At 50.2% G+C, this 20,243-nt stretch overlaps 1 protein-coding gene across 1 annotated transcript in view; it reads left to right on the plus strand.

Moving 5' to 3' along the window:
* PMEPA1 (prostate transmembrane protein, androgen induced 1) overlaps nucleotides 1-20,243 on the plus strand; it is a 45,950-nt gene that overhangs the window by 513 nt on the left and 25,194 nt on the right. The window lies entirely within an intron of this gene.

The raw sequence follows: 20,243 nt of genomic DNA on the forward strand, positions 1-20,243 counted from the left end.
CCCCCCCCACGCCTCCAGCCCCTGGGGGCTTTTTGCTATGAGGGGCTGTTTGCCTTTTTTTTTAGTAGTATTTTTCAATCCTCGCAGCGTAGCAGCGAGTACGGTGCCTGACCTAAATATCCACTACTTTTCTGTTTGCTCTTTCCCTCTTGGAAATGAGGCGCGTGGAAGTGAGAGGAAAAAATATTGCTGAGGAAAGAGAAATGGGTTGGTTTCTCTGGCAATTTAAAGCGAATGGTATTTTCCGTATAAAGGGAAGGTTTTCAGGGCTTCCCGGGCTGGGTGGGTTGTCAGGATTGTACCCCCGCTTAACACCTTGTTCTGTGCCGTGGAATCTAAGCCCTGCACAGACTCATGCAAAATGGCCCAAAATGAAAACTTGGGAAAGAGTCTCGATTTTGCATATATTCCTGGCACTGCGATGGAGCGGGCTCGCGCTCGGTGCGTGGAGGGGAAAGTCAGCTGAGCTGTGCCTGTTTCTGCTAGCGCAGGATTTGCCCCGTTACCTCCAGCGGGGTTGCAGAGCAGTATTTTAGAGCCGGCATCTGTCCCTTGGTATTTTGGATGGCTTTTGTCCAGCGTCATCTGCCTTCGCTTTCTCCAGTTTCATCGTTGTTTAATTCAGGTGTCTGAGTCCTGGAGAAGGTCTGTAGGCATTTGTATACCGGGTACTAAAATGCGTTCGTTCTGAATTTTAGCATAAACCATACCCTTTGTACTGTATGCACATTTAATCTTGATTTAATCTCATTCGTGTTCAGACAAAACTAAGCTGGATTTGCCTGATTTTATTAACACTACTGCTACTGAACAGACCATTATTCTTTCCTGACTTTAACAGGCCGGGCTAGATGTGCATACCAATAGCAGTGTATAAATAATGAAGATACAGTTCTTTTTTGTGTCAGCCGGTTGGTGAACATAAACCGTGTCCCACAGAATTGCAAGGATGAGAGACTTTACTTTGTGTCTGATCAAGGCTTATGGTTATGATAAAAGTTGTGAATTAAAATGTGTAATGCCTTTTGAAGAAAAAGCTTCTCTTCCAGTCTAACTCTTGGCGTGAGGTCTTGCTGGAGCAACTCAGGCTTTTAATTTCGTTCCCTGACTTTTTAGAAATAATGTATTTTACAATTTTTTCCCCCTTTTTTTCAGCGTGTGAAAGGCTTGGTAGTAGGCAGGTGCCAGTTACGGATGGGGCGGGTGTGAGAGGCTGTGAGTGAAGTACGGTGGAGGACACCTTGCCTGAATTCGGACGGGTGTCGCGGGAGCCTCGTCCCTGATGCCATCCGGCTCCCGAGGTCCTTCCCCAGCTCGTCCCCTGCCAGCGCTGCGCCCGTCCCCCTGCGTCAGCCGCGCAGCTCTGGGGTCCTGACGCTCGGGCGCCGAGTTCCCCTTAGCTCCCGGGAGCCGTGGGTCGAGCTCCCTTAATGCTGCTCTTCCTTATTTCGTTTTCAGCTAGGTTTCTTTATCGCCAACACCATTTATTTATTTCCTGCCGATGGCGGGCAGCCTTAGCTCACCTCGGTGCTGCAGGAGGGCTTTGGTTGCACTGCAGGGGCTGTTACCTGATCGCTTCCTCCACCTGGGTTCGGTGGAAAGGATGGAGTCGAGCCTCCCCGAGATGAATTCATTATACAGCTTTTTCCCCTCTCCAGTCGCTTGGTTTTATTTGTCTTTCTAATACGACTTTGAGGGAACCTCAGGGCAGCTACCACCAGATGCCGTTTAATTTTCTAGCCAAAAGTTGCCACGCAGGAATGCTTCGGGAAAGTGGCATAACTGTAAACTCTTGTAATTTAACCCTCTAATTAAGTTAACTGCACAACTGATCCCCAAAAATATTTCTTTGCAGGCTCTATTCCGTACGGCAGGCTGCGGCGCTGCGGTGGAGGAAGCAGCTGGTTTCTGTGCGTGGCGCTCCCAGATTAGGATTAGAAAAGGGCTTTTTGGGGGCGGGGGCGCGGAGTCTCGCCTGCCGCCGCCTGGGCTGTAGTGCCAATATGCCGGGCGGCGTTAAGCAGCCAGACGTCTGCGGCAGTGGTCTCTAATCGCTTCGGCCGGGTGAAAGAGGTCAGGGGTGATTGTCGTGGCGGAAGAGTCTGCAAATAACTAATTATTTGGCGCGGGGAGCGGAGCGAGGCGGCCTGCCTGCCTCCCCGACGGCTTCCCCGCTCGCTCGCCCCGGGTGGCTGGGGTCCTGCCGCCGGCTGGGTCGGTGGGAACCGACCCACGGGGGGGACCTCCCGCCTGTGCCGGGGCCGCTTCGCCCCCCGTGGGGACGTCTTACCGAGGGTTACGGGTGCCAAGGCTGGGGGTCCTGCCTCCGCGGGCCCCCGAGCATCCCCGCGAGAGGACGGCTTCAGGTCCCCCTCGGGGCTGGGTGGCCCTCGGCGGAGGCTTTGCTCGTGCAGTCACGTTAGCCGAGGCGTTGGGGAGTTTTAAGAGGGGTCCTCGCTTCTCCCCGAGGAGAGGAGGCCGTTCCCTCGGCCGGTGGAGGGCTGGGGCGAGCGAACCGTGAGAGCGGGTTTCCGTCCAAGTGAGGACTTCTAGGTTTTCACATTCTTTGGTTTAATAACAAACCGAACGCAGATGGCTCAACCAGGGATCACGTCTCCTTTCCACTTCAGACTGCTTTTTTGGCAGATACGTTTCTTTCCTGACGCCGTGTCAACGGCAGTTACGGCTTCTTCCAGGGTAGAGTGGATAATAACCATGTACTTCTTTCCCCCCCCCCCCCCCCAAGTTTTCCTCCAGGAGGTAGGGACATGGAGGGAAGCCAGAGCTGCTGCCAGCGTTTCAGCGAGCTGGAGAGTGTTTGCACAGAGTGTGTTCCGTTTGTGGCATCTCAGTTTGACTTCAGCTAAACCGAGGAGTTCCCCGTGTCTGGCTCTGGCCGTGCGTTTGTGAGAAGCGCTGCTTTCCGCCGAGACCAGCGTCCCGAGGTGCGACCCGAGCAGAGCACGGATGGCTTTTCCTTAGGGTGGCCTGAGAACCGTCTGCATGTGCCCTCGGCCGTCCCCGGGGACCCCGGCGGTCTGCGGTCCCAGCTCCGCGGGTCCCACCTCTCGTGCCCGGGGCAGCAGGGAAAGTCCTGGTTCCCTGAGCCTGAGAGCACAGGGGTCTTAAAATTACGGTTTTCTTTTGTGCCCTCAGGCGGTGATTTTAATCTCAGTGTTTTATAATCAGTGTTGAACGGGAGAATGAAAAGACACAGAGGAGGAAATGGAGGGAAAAAAGTCAAACTTTGGTTTTCTCCTCTGGGTGAACACCTGGGTTGCGTTGTGCTGCGCGGCAGGACGGGCACACACGGCACCAGAGGTGATCCTGTGGAATCGGAGGTGATTGTATATAATGCAAAGTGACATGGCTAATTCTTCCTTCTCCATCAGTATCAGGGTATATTCAGAGGAGGATGTTCGACACAGTATGTCCTGTTACCCTCTGCCATGAAGGTGTCCTCTACCCCCTGAATAAGCCTTTGGCTTGCCTTCGTTTTATTTAGTAGTATGTTTTCAGATCCTGATTGTGAGAGGACTGGCACTGAAGGGTGTGTGGGAAACAGCAACCATATTGCTTTCCTTAACGCCAGGAATTCCCAAGGTAGGGTCTGGGATCACCTCTGAATTTTCAGGATATTGAATGAGCCGAGCTACCGCTGCTTCCTTTGCAGGTGGAGAGAAGAGTACCTACAAATGTATTTTCTTACTTATTTTTATTTGCTGTTGCTCACCAAATATACCAATATTTTTAGATTTCCCCGGCTGAGAGTTGGTGGCTAGATAAATCCAGTTTTAGAATGAGTTTGTAAACCTAAATTATAAATGGATAGACGTGAGGAGACCTTTCCAAGGGAAGTACCAAAATACATGGTGTCACTAATAGACAGTAATTACAATCCAGCTTCTTTCCTGAGTAACTCATTGTACAGTCATGTCTGTTGGTCTTGTTTCAGGTAATAGCAGCTCTCAGGATTTGGTAACCCTAATTAGCTAAAAAAGGTCATTTATTTGCAATGGTGTTTCATGAAAAAACTGACTACCAGTTTGCTTCCTGGAAGGAGATCCCGTGCGTGGTGTGCGGTTTGTCTTATCAGATCCCTCAAGTTCTCTGATACGCAGCGCATCTGTTGTTGGCGTGTTTCATCAAAGTAATAAAGCCTGGCTGGAAAGCTCGCGAGGAGGGAGGCACAAGGGCCACTTTGCTGCAATTAAGTGGAAACTTGGTTCACACCATGAGCACGCTCCCAGACGTCCATAAAGCAAAGGGATCGTTAATGTCGACGGGGATGTTTTATGCAGTGTTCTTCCCGTCTGTGTAGCTAAACTGCCGGGTGATTATTTTATAATTATTTTGGGTAGCAGAAGGTAGGTCACTTGGGCAGATCCCAGGTGAGGAAACACATCAGAGACTTGTTCTGGCTGCACGCAGCGTGGCCAGAGGAGGATTTCGGCACAAGGCTCTCCTCCGCGAGAGCAGGATCTGACCCATCATCTCTGTCTTTCAGAGCTGATTGTGTGGGCTGCTGCATTGCTGCTTCCTTGCTGCACTAAACGTACTAGTGGTCCTGGAGGTCCTTCAGGAGCGGTGCGTGAGCGCAGGGTGTAGTGGAGCGGTGTAACAGCAATACCGGCGTTCAGCACAGTGCCGCGGTGGCAGGAACAGCTACCTGAGCTGTTAGCACTTCGGTGCTTGCAGGGTGAGACCGTGTATGTATACACCTCTGAGAGCTGACAAGTTTTCTACTGTCTGTGTGTGTGCAGGCATAAACACATTTGTGAAAGTTAATTGATTTACTAAGAGAAGAAAGGAGTTCAAAATGAACCGGTTAGTGAAGTAGTGGGTAACCAGAGGAAAGGAGTAGTGGGGTTTGGGCTTTTTGTTTGGTTTTTTTTTTTTTTTTAAAGCAGATAAATTTCAGCTGTAGGAGTTTATCATCCAAATCAGAGGATTTGGGGAGCTATTGAGAGTAAAGAGAGCTTTGATGATTTGGCAAGGAATACAGCTTCTAAGGCAGCACTTTGATCTGCATTTTAAATGCTTCTTTGTAATGACAGTTTCACAATTTCTTTTCTCATTTTAAGTCAGTTTTGCAGAGGTATGTTTTGAGAGAAAATAGTAACAGCACACATTATTCTTACTGGCTTCCGAGCCAGCTAGAACTTGTAGTTCATCCCAGATCTTTTGGCTACTATGGTAAATTTATGATTACACCAAAAAGGAAATTAGTAGAGATGTTAAATATCAAAGCTTTGCAGATCTTTTGAAATACCTGCAGTGTGAAACCTAAACTTGCATTAGCATTTTTGCTGCGGTATGTTGTACGGTATTTATCTAAGCATCCACCTAATATTGGAGGTCCCTGATTTAGCTTTTTTTTTCCTTCTAAAGGACACACTACTGTTTAGCACATGCGTCCTTTTAGTCTTGGGTTGCACGTGAAGGCCTTGATTCTGGTGACTCCAGCTTTCTAAAGACAAGCTGGTGCTGGTGTAGCGGTGCTATTGGGAACCTTTTTCTTCCCCTTCTATCTACAGCACATCCTCAGATAAACTCTCGTTGGAGGGAGAAGGTTGTTGTCGCCTACGTATTCTTATACAAGAGAGCTTGTTGCATTAATTTATGTAGTATGGGTAGAGTAGGAGAGAGGGTAGGAATTGGGAATGTTTATTAAGGTTTTCATTTAAATCTTGCATAGCATCTTTCCTTCTTGTAGCCAGTTTGGAGTAGGGTTTATACCTCTCTTGGGAAATCAGCAGCCTTAAGAGTGAGGACAAATAAGCAAGTTTTCCCAAACTGATTTAGAGCTGTGTGGTAGCTGTTCTGGTGCTGTTTTTGGCCTCTCCTGAGCTGTGACTAAGCCGTACCAGGCTGGCAGCTCTCTGCTTGTGGACCAAGTTCAGCTGGTGTGTAGAAGAGGGCACACGTTTCATTTGCAAGCTAAATTAGCCATGAAGTTGGGTCTTCAGTTACATGTAAAGGGTAGCATCACTGTAAGGCCTTAGACAAATAGCATCGCATATACGTTTAACTTTCATCCTTTTCCTAACTGTCAGTGATTTTGTTCAGTTGGACATTTTCCTTGTTATTCTGCATATCTCTCTGGTACAGGATGCTGATTTGGAGCATGTGAGGCTGTGTGGCCCTGAGACTTGTAAATTTAGCCGTCACGCTTAGAGATGATACAGCCAGGGCACTGGTGCGTATTGCAGGCTCAGGTTGGCACCAAGTCCACCGTCACCTTTACATTTTTTTAATTTAATGCTACTTTTTCACTGTGTACAGCAAGATAGCATTGCTAAGGTCGTAATCGATGCAGTATCCCCTTTTTTTCTCCAAGTAGTCAGACTTCCAGTTTCTCATTGATACAAGACTAGGCTTATGCTCCGTCTAGAAGAGGGTGTGTTTTTCTCTGTGTGGTGTAAGTTAGTGTTGTCACAGGCTGTGGCGTTACGTGAAGATACCTTGCACATATTTTGAAACTTGCCTCACAAGTTGTCAGGGTTGGTGGATGTCCACAGTACTTTCAAATGGTTCACACATTTGTGTTCAGTGTATTCAGTCTCGCGCTTATCTTTAATAAAATGCCTCGGACTGGCTAATTTTTCACTTGCAGTATACATTCAAAAATGTGCATTTAGAAAGGCAAGTGCTTTTGCACATGGCAGTTCTCCGATCCGTTCAGGAGACCCTGCTCGTGCCCGCAGTGCTGAGGAATTATACCTGTGATGGTTTGCTGGCGTGAAGTTTGTGCACTTCAGCAGGTGCAACAGGATTTCCCACATTTGCAAACTTGGCCCAAGCAACCCAGCAAAGCAGAATTTAGCCTTGGAGAATGAAAGCTGATTAACCCCCAGGCTTGGAGCATACCAAGAATGAAAAGACGTACTTGCACAAAAATCAATACTACTTTTCAAGAATATATGCAGGACGTGGTTTGGGGATTTTTTTCCATCTCTTCATTCTGTCCAGTATGTTAAGTAGCTGGTTTGTTACTCTAACCCCCTACAAATGATTGTCAGTAATAATTCTGTAAAACTATGAATCAACTCTGCATGACTTTGTGCAAATAGACTGAGTAATTTCTTTGTTCTTTTCTTCTTACTTTGTAATTGGAGTCTGTAAAAGCCCAAAGGTTTGGTCTTGTGGAAAGCATGATTCATTTATTGGTGTCTGTGCCGACTAGTTATCTTTCAGTAATTCCAGAGTGCTGCTACAAGCCAAGAGTGATTCATACATGGCTAAGTGCACAAACAAATGGGGTCATGGCCATCTGCAGAAACTTTTCTAATCTATTTATGGTATCGGAGAAAGAAGTGGGTGTATTAAGGATGATGGAATAGGTGTCAATTACATTAGTGAATATAACCGGTTAAGTAACACTAACCATTACTCAAAACCACATCTGCTCATTGCTAAAGATCACGACAGTAGGTCCTATTTAAATGTTAACATAGGTCTGATAGGAGAGTTGGGTTGAGTGTCTAGCTTGCCTCCTGAGGAGCTCACCATCGTAACTGCGACGGTGGTTTCTTCTACCTTCCTTGAGATTGAGACGTGAACTTGCACTATGAGTATTTGTAGTAGCAAAGTCTGGCTGTTGCAGACCTCGGTCATTATATGCTTTACATGCAGAATTTGGCCTAATGCTTAATTAACTTGCCGTTGATGATCAGTGGTAGGGTTTTTCGTTTGCACGCCAGGCAGAACGGCTGTGCAACTTCTTAGTAGAGTCAGCGGTGGTCAGGCAAGTCGGTTTTCAATCCAAATGCATCTTTGGTGCTTTAAAATCTCAGAGGGAAGACAACCTGCATCTTACAAGTAGCTTTCCTCTGCTTCTGTCCCATTTCACTCATTGTGAGAATTATTAATTTTCCCGTTCATAACTCTGATAACAAAACAGCCCCGTCGGAATTGCTTTGTTCGGATTTTAGTCTTTTACTTTGGGGGAGGCACTTTGCTCCTGCCTTGCTCACGAGTGGAGGAGCTGGGCCCCAGGGCTGGCACTTGGGTGCCTGAGTTGATCCTGAGAAGGAGTTTGAGCCTCCTTCAGAAAAGAGCAGGGGCAAGAAGAGTTCCTGAGGCGTGTGGATGAGGGCGGCTGGCGGGCTCGCTCCGGACCGCGTACTGCCAGTCCCTGCTTACTGTCAGTCTTGCACGCCGCAGCCGGTTTTGCACCTGAGATACGTGTATCCAACAAGATCTTGCCCTTGCGGAGCACGCGGTGGTCTCCCAGTGCTTTAGAAACATCCCACGTCCGCAGGATGGACGAGCGTCACTCCGGAGGCACAGGTGGACCAGCGCCGTGAGGTTTGGACGCGACTGTAGCCCCGTCTGCCCGAGCCCTGGGAGATTCGTGTGGTCACTGCTGGCTTGTCTTTGATTTCAAAGGACTTGACTGGAGCAGAGAGCTCACGGACTCAAATCTCTGTAAATTGAATTTAAAGCGTCGGTGCTGGCCAAGAAATATGGAGGAATTTGGCAACGTGTCGCTGTTGCCCTCCTGCTGACGTTCTGAGCGCTGCGACCGTTTCCGCTGCACCCTCGCTGGACCTGGTCTCACGGAGGGAGACGGGGCCCTGGCCGACGCACCGAGCACGCTGCGCAGGGGGAAGTGACCCAGACTTTTGCCCAAAGGACTGATGAGCCTCTCCTGATGTCTGAACAGCTTTCTTCTTCTGCCCTTGCTTTATTTAAGTCAACAGATTGTGTAAGCCACATGCTAGATTTACCTGCAGGGCAAGTGGGAAGGAAGCAGTGCCATTTGGACGAATTCCCAAAAGACGTCTAACCGCTGAGCGTTAAGACTAACATTTCCAAGCCCGAGTCCCTACAACCGTCCTCCTGAATCTGCTCACCGCCTGCTCCGTCCGTGTGCGACGCACCCGTGGCTTCGGCTGCCGAGGACGAGTCCCGGGGGAGCTGCCTGCTGCGGCCGCTGCTGGCGGGTCTGCTGCAGGTTGGGCTCTGGGCTGAGCGAGCTTGGACGTTCTCCCCCTTAGCGGTTTCTGTTTAATGTTATGATTAATATTGTTATTTCTTACAAAAACAAAAAATCCCTCCCCAAAGCGAAGCCGAGCCTCCTGCACCCTCCCGTGCTGCGTTTCCCACGGTGCTGAGGGTACTGGCTGGCTGCTAGAGCCGCGGGGCTGAAACCCACGGCTCAGCACCTTAAAGGACCCAGGCTTGGGCTTGTTCTTGGTGCACGCTCCAGACTTGAAACCGGGCTGGATTTTGTGCTCTTTGCACAAGTATCAGTGCAGTGAGACCCGGTTCCTCGAGAGCCGGAGAGTGTCGGTGTCCCCTGGGCTGCAAGGGCTCGCCTCCGCTGAAGGCAGAGGTCTCAGCTGCGTTCCTGGAGGAGCAGGTCCTGCTCTTTCCGTGTTTTTTTTTTTTTTTCATTCTTTCCACCGTTATTCCGTTATTACCAAGGGTGGTCTCTTGGCTTCAATAACGTAGCATATACAGATTAGGCTCTTTAGCACCACGCTCTGAAAAGTACCTTAGTCTGCTAGGTGCTGCCCTTAGGAGAGTTAAGGAACAGCATGATTTATGGACGCTTGTTTCACGCAATTCGGAGTAAAATTAGCTTGAATTGCAATAATTTCCCATATAATAAACTGAGATCTCACTTTTATTGTTACACTTACATTACTGTAATGGGACTTTGCTTGAATTGGAAGATGCGTTTTCGAGTTCAGTGTCTCCCTCTCCAGCGTGCTCAGACACACACGAGGTGCGTAACACTTAATGATACTGATCACTGGTGTGTAATGCAATGAACATTTTATATTTCTCTAGTGTGACTTATTCATAGCAGTATATACAAATTTCACCTTTTCCAGCTTTTGCTGTGAATGCAGGTGAAGGCTGTCCTGTTGACTGATGTGCCAGAGATCGGCTCAAGAATAAGGAGAGGGGGCAGAGGTCTTTGATGGGGGTCCTGCATGCTCCCAGTGAGGCACAGAGCAAACTATGGGGTTACAAATGTATTCTGTCTTGCTGATAGCTTTTAATCCTCATCATTCTCATGGGTTTTCTTGATAAATACTTTTCAACATCTACTGACTTGCCATCCAGGCCTGAATTGTAAGGAACAATAAACTTAATGGACAGCCTCAATTTAATAGATTCACTGTGAGCTTTTTATTAGTGCAGCTTTTTTTTAAAAAAAAAAAAAAGAAAAAAGATGACTGCATTTATTTAATTTAGGTTTAGAAAGTAGCTCTTTCAAATCTGAGGGAAGCATGCCTGAGTGGGCTCAGCTCAGCTAATTTGGTTGTGCAGCGAGGGAAGGATCTGTCCTGCTGTGCAGCCTGCAGAGCGCTGGCTGGTCTTGAGTGGGTTAACAGCCGCGTGCCGATGTTCAGGAATTTCTGTTTTGACTTGACCATGGGGTTTTGCTGCTCTTCAGACCACAAGTGCACTCCAGTCGCAGCAGGTTCATGGATTTTGGAGATGCTTTTCATCCTCTCCTGTTCCTTCTGTTCGCTCGGGAAGGGATCGCGCTGTATCTTGCAGCCATGTGTCTTCCTTGGTTACGCTTCTAGAGATTTGCAGACCCACATTAAGCATCTATTAAATTAAGCAAAATGGCCTTTATAAGGCTACATTTCAAGTGGAAGAAATGCTTTATGTAACGTAGGGGTATGTGAGGGGACCTAAATACAAGCTTAAATTGGCTGTTACAAAAATAGGTATAATTGGTTTTTTGCACAGTGATTTTACAGCTTCTGAGCTTTAACGTCCTGATGAAATCCTGCATCCAGTCCACACACAGCCAAGGAGATGGGAGTTGAGGACCCCGAGTAATGGGACTTGTTCTAGGAACAGCCTTGGCCTCGTTCGCAAATTCGGACATACCTGTCATTTGCTGAGGCTCTGCTTTGTCTGTAAGGTGTCTGGAGCAGTGGGTTCCTCTCGCCTGTGTTTCCCCTTCGGTCTGTCCCTCAGCCACCCAGTGTCAGGGCTGGGCAGGGGAAGGGGCTTCTCCTACTATCCTTGTAACGACTTGCAGGTGAAAAATGCAGAACTCGTGCAGCTGTACCCTCCGAACTGTGCACGTGCCAAGAGCTGCAGCTTTGTTTTCCAGGCTGATCAATGCGGATAATTTAAGTTGTTGGGTAATTTAGTCGCTGGAGGCACTTCTGGGGGCTTGGTGTGAAAGCAACTGCTTTGCTTCTCCCCTTGGAGAAGGCTGGGGACGGTTTCCCTCTGAACTGAGGCTTCCCCAGTAGTGGCCAGGGCCAGGCGATGCTGTGGGGCTGTTACCCAGCCGTTCTGGGATGGGGAGCCTGAGGAAGTGGAGGATATCGCCTTTTGACCTTGCATCCTCATATTAATCCAGATAGTCTTTCCTGTTTCTATATTTAAAGCCTTTCCGTTCTTCTGTCTGGAGAGACAGTGTCGGCTCTCTTGGGTAAAGACTGACCCATCCTCTTTTGGAAAGCTGGTCCCCAAGTAGCTTTTCTCCATAGAAAACAAGGCTCCTCTGAATCTTGTTGGCAGGAATTGGGAGAGTAATTTTTTTATGTGGTATATCTTCAACCAGTTAGGACTTAGAGCTGGTTTTCTTTCTAGCTTACTAAAGGTCTTACAAGGATGAAAAAACTCTGTTGCTTTCCTAAGAGTGTCTTAGGCAACACATGGGAGGAAAGCCTGGCGCTGTGAGACAGGGCGGAAAAAGCTGAAATAGGATTTGCTGCTGCTTTGAAACGATCCCTTTTTAATTGTCCAAACCACGTTTCAAAGAAAATCTCCACTCTTCTCTATCTTCTTCCAGCATTATAATTCTATATAATCAGTTTTCTTTCTCAAAAAGAATAGGGTGTGATTTTTTTTTTTAATTTTTTTTTCTTCCAGAAGGAGGACGGGATAAATTCCAGATGTTGCTGGGATACACTTTCTGCCTCTGTTTAATGTTTAGTGGCTTTCAGTAAATAGACTGCAAGAGGTGGGGCTGATGTTTTTATTCCAGGACGAATCATCTACAATAAATCCCATCTGCCGACGGGGGAGCATCTCTCGGGTGTGACTTGGTGCAGTTAGGAGCTGAGCCTGGCTTTCCTGCCTTGCAGAAAGGCAGCGAAGGCTGAGGCCGGCCCGAGTGCTCCTTTGGGGTCTTTGCCCTTGGTCCTTTGGGGTATTTGCTCTCCTCTTCCCACCTCGCTCCTGAGCTCCAGCTCTGTGAGTGAGAAAGGCCGTGCGAGGGTCCGGTCCCCTGCCCATGGAGAGCCTGGCGTGGGAATGGGCAATTCTGCTCTAAACTGACTCGCTGCTTTTTTGGGAGCAGCTCCAATGTGCAGGCAGCCCTGGGTGGTCCTGCGTGCCATCCTGTGCGGGATGCCCGGTTTAGCAGGACTCTTCTGGCCGTGCTACCAGCAAGCCAGGCTTTTTTGGTGCTGGTGTTGCAGCCCGGCAAAGAGCATTCGTGTGTCCTGCACCACAGTGCGAAGCCAGGTCCAGGAGCTGGGCTCTGGGAACGGGCAGTCCTCTTCCCTCCTCCCACAGCAAAGACTTGTCTTTTCAGTGCACGCAATGCTTTTACCTGCTTTTGGAGCCTTCTTGCAGACTAAACCAAAAATCATTTCCCAGCATGTGTTGCACACAGGCGTCATGGGACAAACGCTGCAGCTCCATTCCCTGTTTCATGTTTTCACCTGTTTAGACTAAGTACATCTTTGTTTTGTTGGCAGCCTATTTGGTTGCACAAACAGTGTAAGACAAAACCACTAGCAGGTGTTGGTCCAGCCAGTATAATTACTGGTTCCTTGCTGCTGCTGCTGGTAGGCAGACAGCGTGAGCCACCCTTCACATGGAGTCGTCTGGCAGGACTGTGGCTGCCGAAGGGCTCCGGGCACCGATCCACAGGGAATATGCGCCGACTGCTCAGCCACTCCTCCATCTCTTTCCCTGCTGCCGACTGCATTAAAAAAAATAGTTGTGCACATATGGAGGAAGGGAGGGGAGCCGAGGGTGGCTCTGGTCAAGTTTAAAGCACTGACTTTAAGCGCAAATCCTCATTTTAAAAAGTTGGCAAAATGGGTGGCTAAACCGAAAGGCCAAACGTGAGCGCGTTGAGAGCGGGGCGAGCTCGGAGAGAGGCGAGGAGCAGCGTCCTAAAATCCCGCTACGCTTGGGGAAATTTAACCGGAGAACAACCGATCCTGACCCAGCCAGCCGCAGGCGCGGAGGCTCTGCTTCCCAACCTCTAACTTTCCTTTGGACTCCCGCAACTTTCGGGCCTCCCAAGCCCTTTTGGCCTCCGCTTTGTTTCAGCCTCTGCTTTTCTATCGGCCTCCCACCCGTTTTCGATCTCTGCTTTTTCTCAGCCTGTGCTTTTCCTTTAGTTTCCCACCTCTTCTCCGCCTCTCACCACTTTTGGGCCTCCCACCCATTAGGGCCTTCACTTTTCCACAGCCTCTACTTTCTGTTTCGGCCTCCCACCCCTTTTCGGCCTCCACTTCTCAGCCTCTACTTTCCTCTTTTGGGCCTCCCACCCATTCTCAGCCTCTACTTTTCCTTCAGCCTCCCACCCCTTTTTTGTTTCCCACCACTTCTGTGCCTCCCACGCATTTTCGGTCTCAGCTTATTCTCAGGCTCAACTTTTTCCTTTGGCCTCCCACCTCTACTTGGCCTCCACTTTTTCTCAGCCTCTACTTTTCCCTCAGCCTCCTGCCCCTCTTTTTTTCTCAACCTCCACTCTTTTGGCTCTTCACTCCTTTTCAGCCTTCGACCCCTTTTTTGGGCTCTGTGCATCGGGCTGGCTGCAGAGGAGGAGGAAGAGGTCACAGCTTGTTGCCACCGTTGGCGTTCGGCTCAGCAGAATTAATTCCTTTCTTTTCTTTCCCGTCGCGATCAACGTCGGTGCCACTTCCAGCGGGGCGGCGGCGGCACCGGCGGAGGCTGCAGGTGCCGCCGCACGTTTGCACGGTCGCTTTTGAATGCCTCCCGCGCGCGAAGCATTGATTTGCCGTACGCCTGAACTCGTTCCTCTAAATCAGCCTGACTTAAAATCGGTGAGCTGACCCTGAGCCTGCGGATCCCAAGTTATTTAGCTGCTGCAGTAATTTACAGCGACGCTCTGACCCTTCGTCTTTTCTTGGGGTGAAGAAGCTGCTTTATCTCTGTCCTCTCAGGTGCACGGAAAATAACTTTTTAAAGCTTTGTTTGGGAGGAATGATGGGTTAATATAACCCCTCGAAGCTCCCAGCCCGCTCTCCTGCGCTCGTACCTGCAGCTGCAGCGGCGTGGGAGCACCCGAGGTGCAGCAGCCTCCGCGTGGTGGGTCCGGCGGCTGGGAGCCCCCCTGCTCTGGGGTTAAAGGCTACTTTTATAGGCCAGTTAAAGGCCTGATCCTTTGCATCAGACTGTGGCAGGTACTAATTAGTACTAATGAACCATTATCGGTGACACAGTCCTTACGGGCTTCATGAAAAAGTCCCGCAGGCAGTTTTTCTCTGGTGAAATCCCAGCCTGCGGTGGCTCGCAGCTCCTCAGGCGTTGAGGTTGTGCTGGTGGGGTCGGGGGGGGGGGGGATCTGCATCCCGTCACCCCATCGGTTTCGTGGATGGTAATGCACTGCTGACTGACGGGCGAGAGAGAAGTCATGAGTTGTCTTTTACTCCAGACTTTTTGCTGCTTTGCTCCTCACTTGAAAATACATCTGCTGGGCATTGCATCTGGGGTTTCGTGTAAGATTTCGCTGTGGGTCTTCAGCACCTCACAGCCTCTGCCCCCTCACTGGGGACGGGGTGTCAGGAAACCCTGAGCCTTCACCAAGGCTCAGCAGCGCCTGGGGCTCAGCTACGTGCGTTTGCAGAGAAGACAGCAACACGACAAATAGCCCACCGGCACCTTGAAGCGCAAAGTGCTGCCCGGGGCCACGGACGGGCAGTTTGGCACCGTTGGATGTGGGGGGGGGAAGGTCTCTGGGGTGGGCTGAGCGATCCCAAAAACTTAGCAAACCTTCGTAAGGCTTCGGCATGTCATCGGGCAAGTTGGCCGCGAGTGCTGGAGGAGAGCGGTCCTGGGGAAGCCGGTGCAGTGGCATGGCTGGAGAGGAACGGGACCTCGTGCTGCAACTCCTGGTGTGGGAAAAGCACGCGGGGTTGTCACCGGGAGTGACGAGACCCGGCTTGTAGTGCTTTCGGACCTCCTGGCTACTGGGGAGGTGGTAGGCTTGGGTGCGAATGTCAACCACTGTTGGCTTAGGGGGGAGCTCTTGAAGAGCGAGTCCCCAAGAGGGGACCTGGGGTATGTGTTGTAGCTGGTCGGAGGTGGCTCCCATCACTGACGGATGCTTTCTGTTTTTCTTTCAAATGTCTCCAGGCACTGAATGTTTAGGTCGCACCTTTCCAGGTAAACTGGGTAAGTGAAGTATTTCAAGAGTTGCCAAGATCTAATTATGAAGGCTGATTGCATGATTGCAGCTGCTGTACTATAAACACCCCGGTTACTCGCTTGACAGAACGGGTGGTACGTTGCCTTGCCCTGAGAGCAGCAGGTACCTGCTCTTTGGGGCGCAGAGGGGGATGCAGTGATGTCTTCAGAGGCTGATTGATAAATATTATCCTGAAGCTATTGATAAATAGCTGGCTGCGCTTTGGTAATCCTGGATGGGATTTTTTCTTCTGCTGTTCAATGTAGAAACACCTCCAAAGGCTGAATGTCTCTTTAAGCGCGAGCACTCTTCCATTTGCCGTTACTCTGGCAAACTAATGAGCAGCATTACATCGAGGAAGAAAACTTTCACTGTATTTTGTGAAAGTAGTTTGACAACCTGAATCCTTTTAAGTCACGGCATGTCGGACTTCTGTGGAGCGTGGCAGGAGCTGCCCAAGTTCAGGGCAGGCAAAACCAGGCGTCGGGAGCCCTGTTGAACCAGGCGGCTGGATTTGAGCTGAACCTGTTTGCAGAAGAGCCTTTGCTGGTTTAAAAAGACATTGTTGTAACATTTATGGGTCTGTCTCTCTCAGTTTAGAATTGAGTTTATGAGAGTACCTCAAAATTAAGGCATCTTTGCTCAAATGTGGTCTTCCAAGCCTGCTGGGGAAGAACCGACTAAATAAAGTGTTAACAAGTGGTGAGTAAATGATTTTAATAAATGGCTAATCAATTGTTATAGAGCCTGGGAAGTCAATAGAGCTTATGACCTTGGCTTATAACCACGCTCAGACTTTTAACGTGCTTACAATGCCTACAAATCATTCATTAGGCTTTTATCAAGCACCTATTGGTAAAAGTCATAATCTAAAATAAGACAAAAAAAGCATTATTTCAGTTGCTTTGTTTCGAGCCTGATGACACAATTCGGTTGCACAGCAAAATAGTCCTTGCTTGTGTAAAAAAGCTGTAAGACACCACCGGTCCCAGCAGCAGCGTTATCGTGGTGCAAACATCAGGCAGGGGAACAGCAGGAGCCCGAGGCTGGGAGCAGCCGGTGCATGCAGGGCAGGCACAGCCCCGGTGCTGGGACACTCATGCCAGTCCGTAGGGAAACTGTCCTGCAGCAGTCAATAATTGATTTATATTTACTTTCTATTAATGCCTGAAAAGACAGGTTTCAGCAGATAAGCTGGGTGGCCGGAGGGAGCCCGTGTCACTGCTCTGAGCAGTGTAGCTCGGGGCGTTTTCACTCTAGCAAAAGGTGTTTGCTGTTGCTCGACTGTTGTAAAACTTGCACGTGTTTTCTTGTCCTGTGATTCAGGAAAGTGTGTGAGCAGGGATGCGTTCTAGCTGTGCTGCTCTTCCTGCTTTCCCTGGTCTTCCCTGTCCCATTTTGTGTGTATGTTTGTGCCTCAGGGAGGCAGGCAAAGATGCAAGTGAAAACATGCGGTTTTCTTAGAATATAAATAACAGAAAATTAAATATAATTTTTTGTTGTTGTTGTAGAGTTGTTCCCTGCAGTCTACAGTTGCTTGGTCCTCTGCCGCGCTCTTGTACTCTTGGAGGGTTTTTAATCTTACTAGATGGATACTACTTGGAGTATGGTGTAGGACACTTCAGCTATCTTGCTGCTAGCTTAATTGTGTGCCCAGTGAGGAGCCGTGTTTGCAGACATGGGTGCATGCCCAGAAAGTCTCCCCGGGCTTCTGAAAGCCGCGGTCTGCCAGCCGTGGCTGCCTCCATCGGATGGCTTTTTGCCTTGCCTTTGTTGTCTGGGTCCTCGTCTGCAGCTACAGCCTGGGCCAGTATTGCCAGACATCGCCACCTCCACCACCCGCGTCCTCCCGGAGCACCCTGGAGCTGCCGGCGGAGCCGTGGATCCTCGGGGAGAGATGCCCGTGCCCATCCCCGTGCCGCCTGGGCTGAAGCCCTGCATGCGGCGCGTCGAAACTCAGACCCTGGGCAGGGAGCACCACCCAAGACTGGCTCAAGGGAGATTTAGCTTTCATTGTTTTTTTGGTTTTTGTTCTTTTTTTCTTGGGGTTTTAAACTGTTCCACCATCTTCCTGGTAACTCCTGGATGCCTTTGGTGCAGATGCCAAACTCTTGAATTTCTGTAGATGACTTGTGGCTCGCCTCTGCCCAGAGCTGTGCATCAGGGCACGGTCAGGTGCTGCCATGCTCCCCGCAGGGAGCAAAAAGGGGTGCTGCAATTTCTGCTGGGTTTTGTGTTGGCTCTCCTGCTTCTCACAGAGGGTGGCCGGGAACAGGTACGGAGGGTGAAGAGGAGATGCCCTCAGCAAGAAGCCACTCATCTGATTTAGGAGGACGTGCAGTCCTTGAACTCTTTAAAATCAAAGGGCGGGGTAGAGGGTTTGTGCAAAACAAAATTCACATGGCAAAATATGTAACTGGGTGAAAATGCATGGTCTACTGATTTCTTGGAGGTTTGAGTGGATTCTGTCTGAGTGGAAACATAGACCACCCCTGTTTCCCAGAAGCTGGGTCACGCTCTGCATTCCCTGCAACACTCCCTTGTGAAAATGCCCATATGCATCGCTCTTTATTTTATTGTCGTGGGTTTGGGCATTTTGTTATATTGGTCTAAATGGGTTTGTTTCCATAGCTGCGTACTGCTGATAAAATCCCAGTGTAGGATCTCTCAGTCTCCCTGTGCATGTGTACCAAAAATAAATCACACACAGTTGTCAGAAGATCAGCTGCTGCCGCGGCAGGTGCCGAGGTGTGAAGAAGTTTGGGCTGGACCTTGCTGAGATTGCAGGTGCGTGGCATCTCGCCCCGGTGCCACCACGCAGCGTCCTGCTGCAGCTCCCAGCTCTGCAGGCGGCGTTGGTGCCTGGGTGGCCCGGGACCACTTGGGGAAGGAGTTTCTGATATTTGGGAAATGGGGTAGGAAGTGGTGGAGGCAGGGGGAGGAGAAACTCCCTGTCCGTCACCTTTTTTCAGGTAGAAAGGTGTGGATGTGGTAGGGTGTGCTGGTGAAGAATTGGCATCAGGTGGCCACTAGGATCACAAAAATCTGCTCTTGCTCTGAATTCAGTGTATTCACTGTCAGCTGTTAGTATTTCACCTCTCATCAGAAGGGGGGGTGGGTGTGGGCTTTTAATGGCTATATTAACTCTCTCAGCTGCTGGCGCTGCTTTTGCTTGGCTTCAGACTGTAACTCCAAAGGTCCAGCCTGGGGGGGTGGCAGGAGGATGGATGGTCCCCCAGAGGTGGCTGCTGGTTGTTCCCAGGGTTGCAGGTCCCATACAGAGCGGTGCCCCTGGGTCAGCGGGTGCTGGTGATGCCCAGGGTGGTGCTGCACCAGTGCCGCTGCTTCTGCGCATGTGAGTCCCTCTGGTTTTGCCGTCTGTACAGCTGGGTTGGAGCCCATCTTCTGGCAGAAACCCCCGTTTCTAGGAGGTAGTTATCTTTCCTTTGGGAAGAGCGAAACGTTTTTTTTTTTTGTTTTGCCAAAAGTTCTGATCTGCAGGTCGGCGCTTTCTGGTGCAGGACCAGCCCCGCTGTGTGCCTGCAGCGGCACGGTCAGGGCATGGCCAAGGGCATGGCTGGGGTGTGGGACCCCCCCCCGGGAAAAATCCTCATCCTGAGGGTGCATGGGAGGTGGCTGGCCTGGAGTGCTTCCCCTCGCTGCCCTGCCAGGGGTGTCCCTAAACCCCTGGCTGCTCTCTCTCCTTTAATGCATCTTTTTAAGTACTGGGTAATAGTGTTTTCTTTCTGGCAGAGATGGAGGAGGGCTTTTAATAGGTCTTTTGTTTTCTCTTCGTGCAGTTCCCTGGCAGTAACCTGCCATTAGCTCTAGCATTTATTTAGGGTATTTGTATTTTTGTAAGTGGGGACCTACAACGCTGAGAAGCCAAGGGGCTTGTCCAGGGTCACGCGAGAAATATGTGGTAGAGCTGGGTCTCGACTTCAGCTTTTTTTGAATGTTGAGCTGACCTTATTCTAGGCTTGGTGGAGAGGGAACACCTTGGTTTGTCTCCTTTTAACTGAGGCAGGCAGGGAAAGCAGAAAATAAAGGCTTCGTGGAAGGAAGCGTATTTTTTTTGCTCTCTCCTGTTGGTGATCTGCACGGGTATGGTTGCCTTGGGGAGTGCGAGGACGGTATGTGTGAAGCGCACGGAGGCGAAGGGAAACCCAGGGCCGGTCAGGCTGGAAATCCGATGAGCTCCTTCATCTCCACGGGGCCCAGCTGTGCCGGGAACGGGGAGCTGCCCCGAAAGCTGCTGCTAAAACCCTGTGCCGGCGAGGAAGGGTGGGCTGTGCGTGGCCTCCCTCCCTCGATAACCTGGTGCGTTTTGGGGGCGATGGCCGTCGGCGGCCGCAGCTGGGGTTTGCATCGCCGCTCCCGTCCCGCAGCGCGTGTGTGCCTGCCTTGTCTGCGGCAGCCCCTGTGTGCCGGCAGCACAATGCTCGCCTTCACTCGCCGTCAGACTGGAGGTCTAGACGCTCTCCCTGCCTTTTGTTATCAGGGTCACAGGTTAGGGAGCGTTCCCAGCTCCTTTTCCCTCTGCTGGTCAGGAATCCTTCTCGGAATCGGGCACTCCGCTTAGGACTGCAGCCGGGACCCCTCCGGAGGGAGTCACCCCGCTACCCAAACACGCTTAGATTTAAAATTATTGTGGCAGCTCCCAAAAAGAAATGTGCTTTTGAAATGCAGTTGGGATCACCCCCACTCTAGTTCTTGCAGGCACAGATGCTCAGCTGACACCAGCTAAATAGAAGCCTTTTAGCCCTTGCCAGTAAGTCTAGAGCAAACTGCCAAAAAGCATGGAGGACCAAGATACAAAACGAAGTCAGGCCTGAGCAAAGTACTTACAAATGAAGGATCG

This window comes from Haliaeetus leucocephalus, unplaced genomic scaffold (genome assembly GCF_000737465.1).
Source record: "Haliaeetus leucocephalus isolate CR32 unplaced genomic scaffold, Haliaeetus_leucocephalus-4.0 Scaffold273, whole genome shotgun sequence".
Taxonomy (NCBI): Eukaryota; Metazoa; Chordata; class Aves; order Accipitriformes; family Accipitridae; genus Haliaeetus; species Haliaeetus leucocephalus.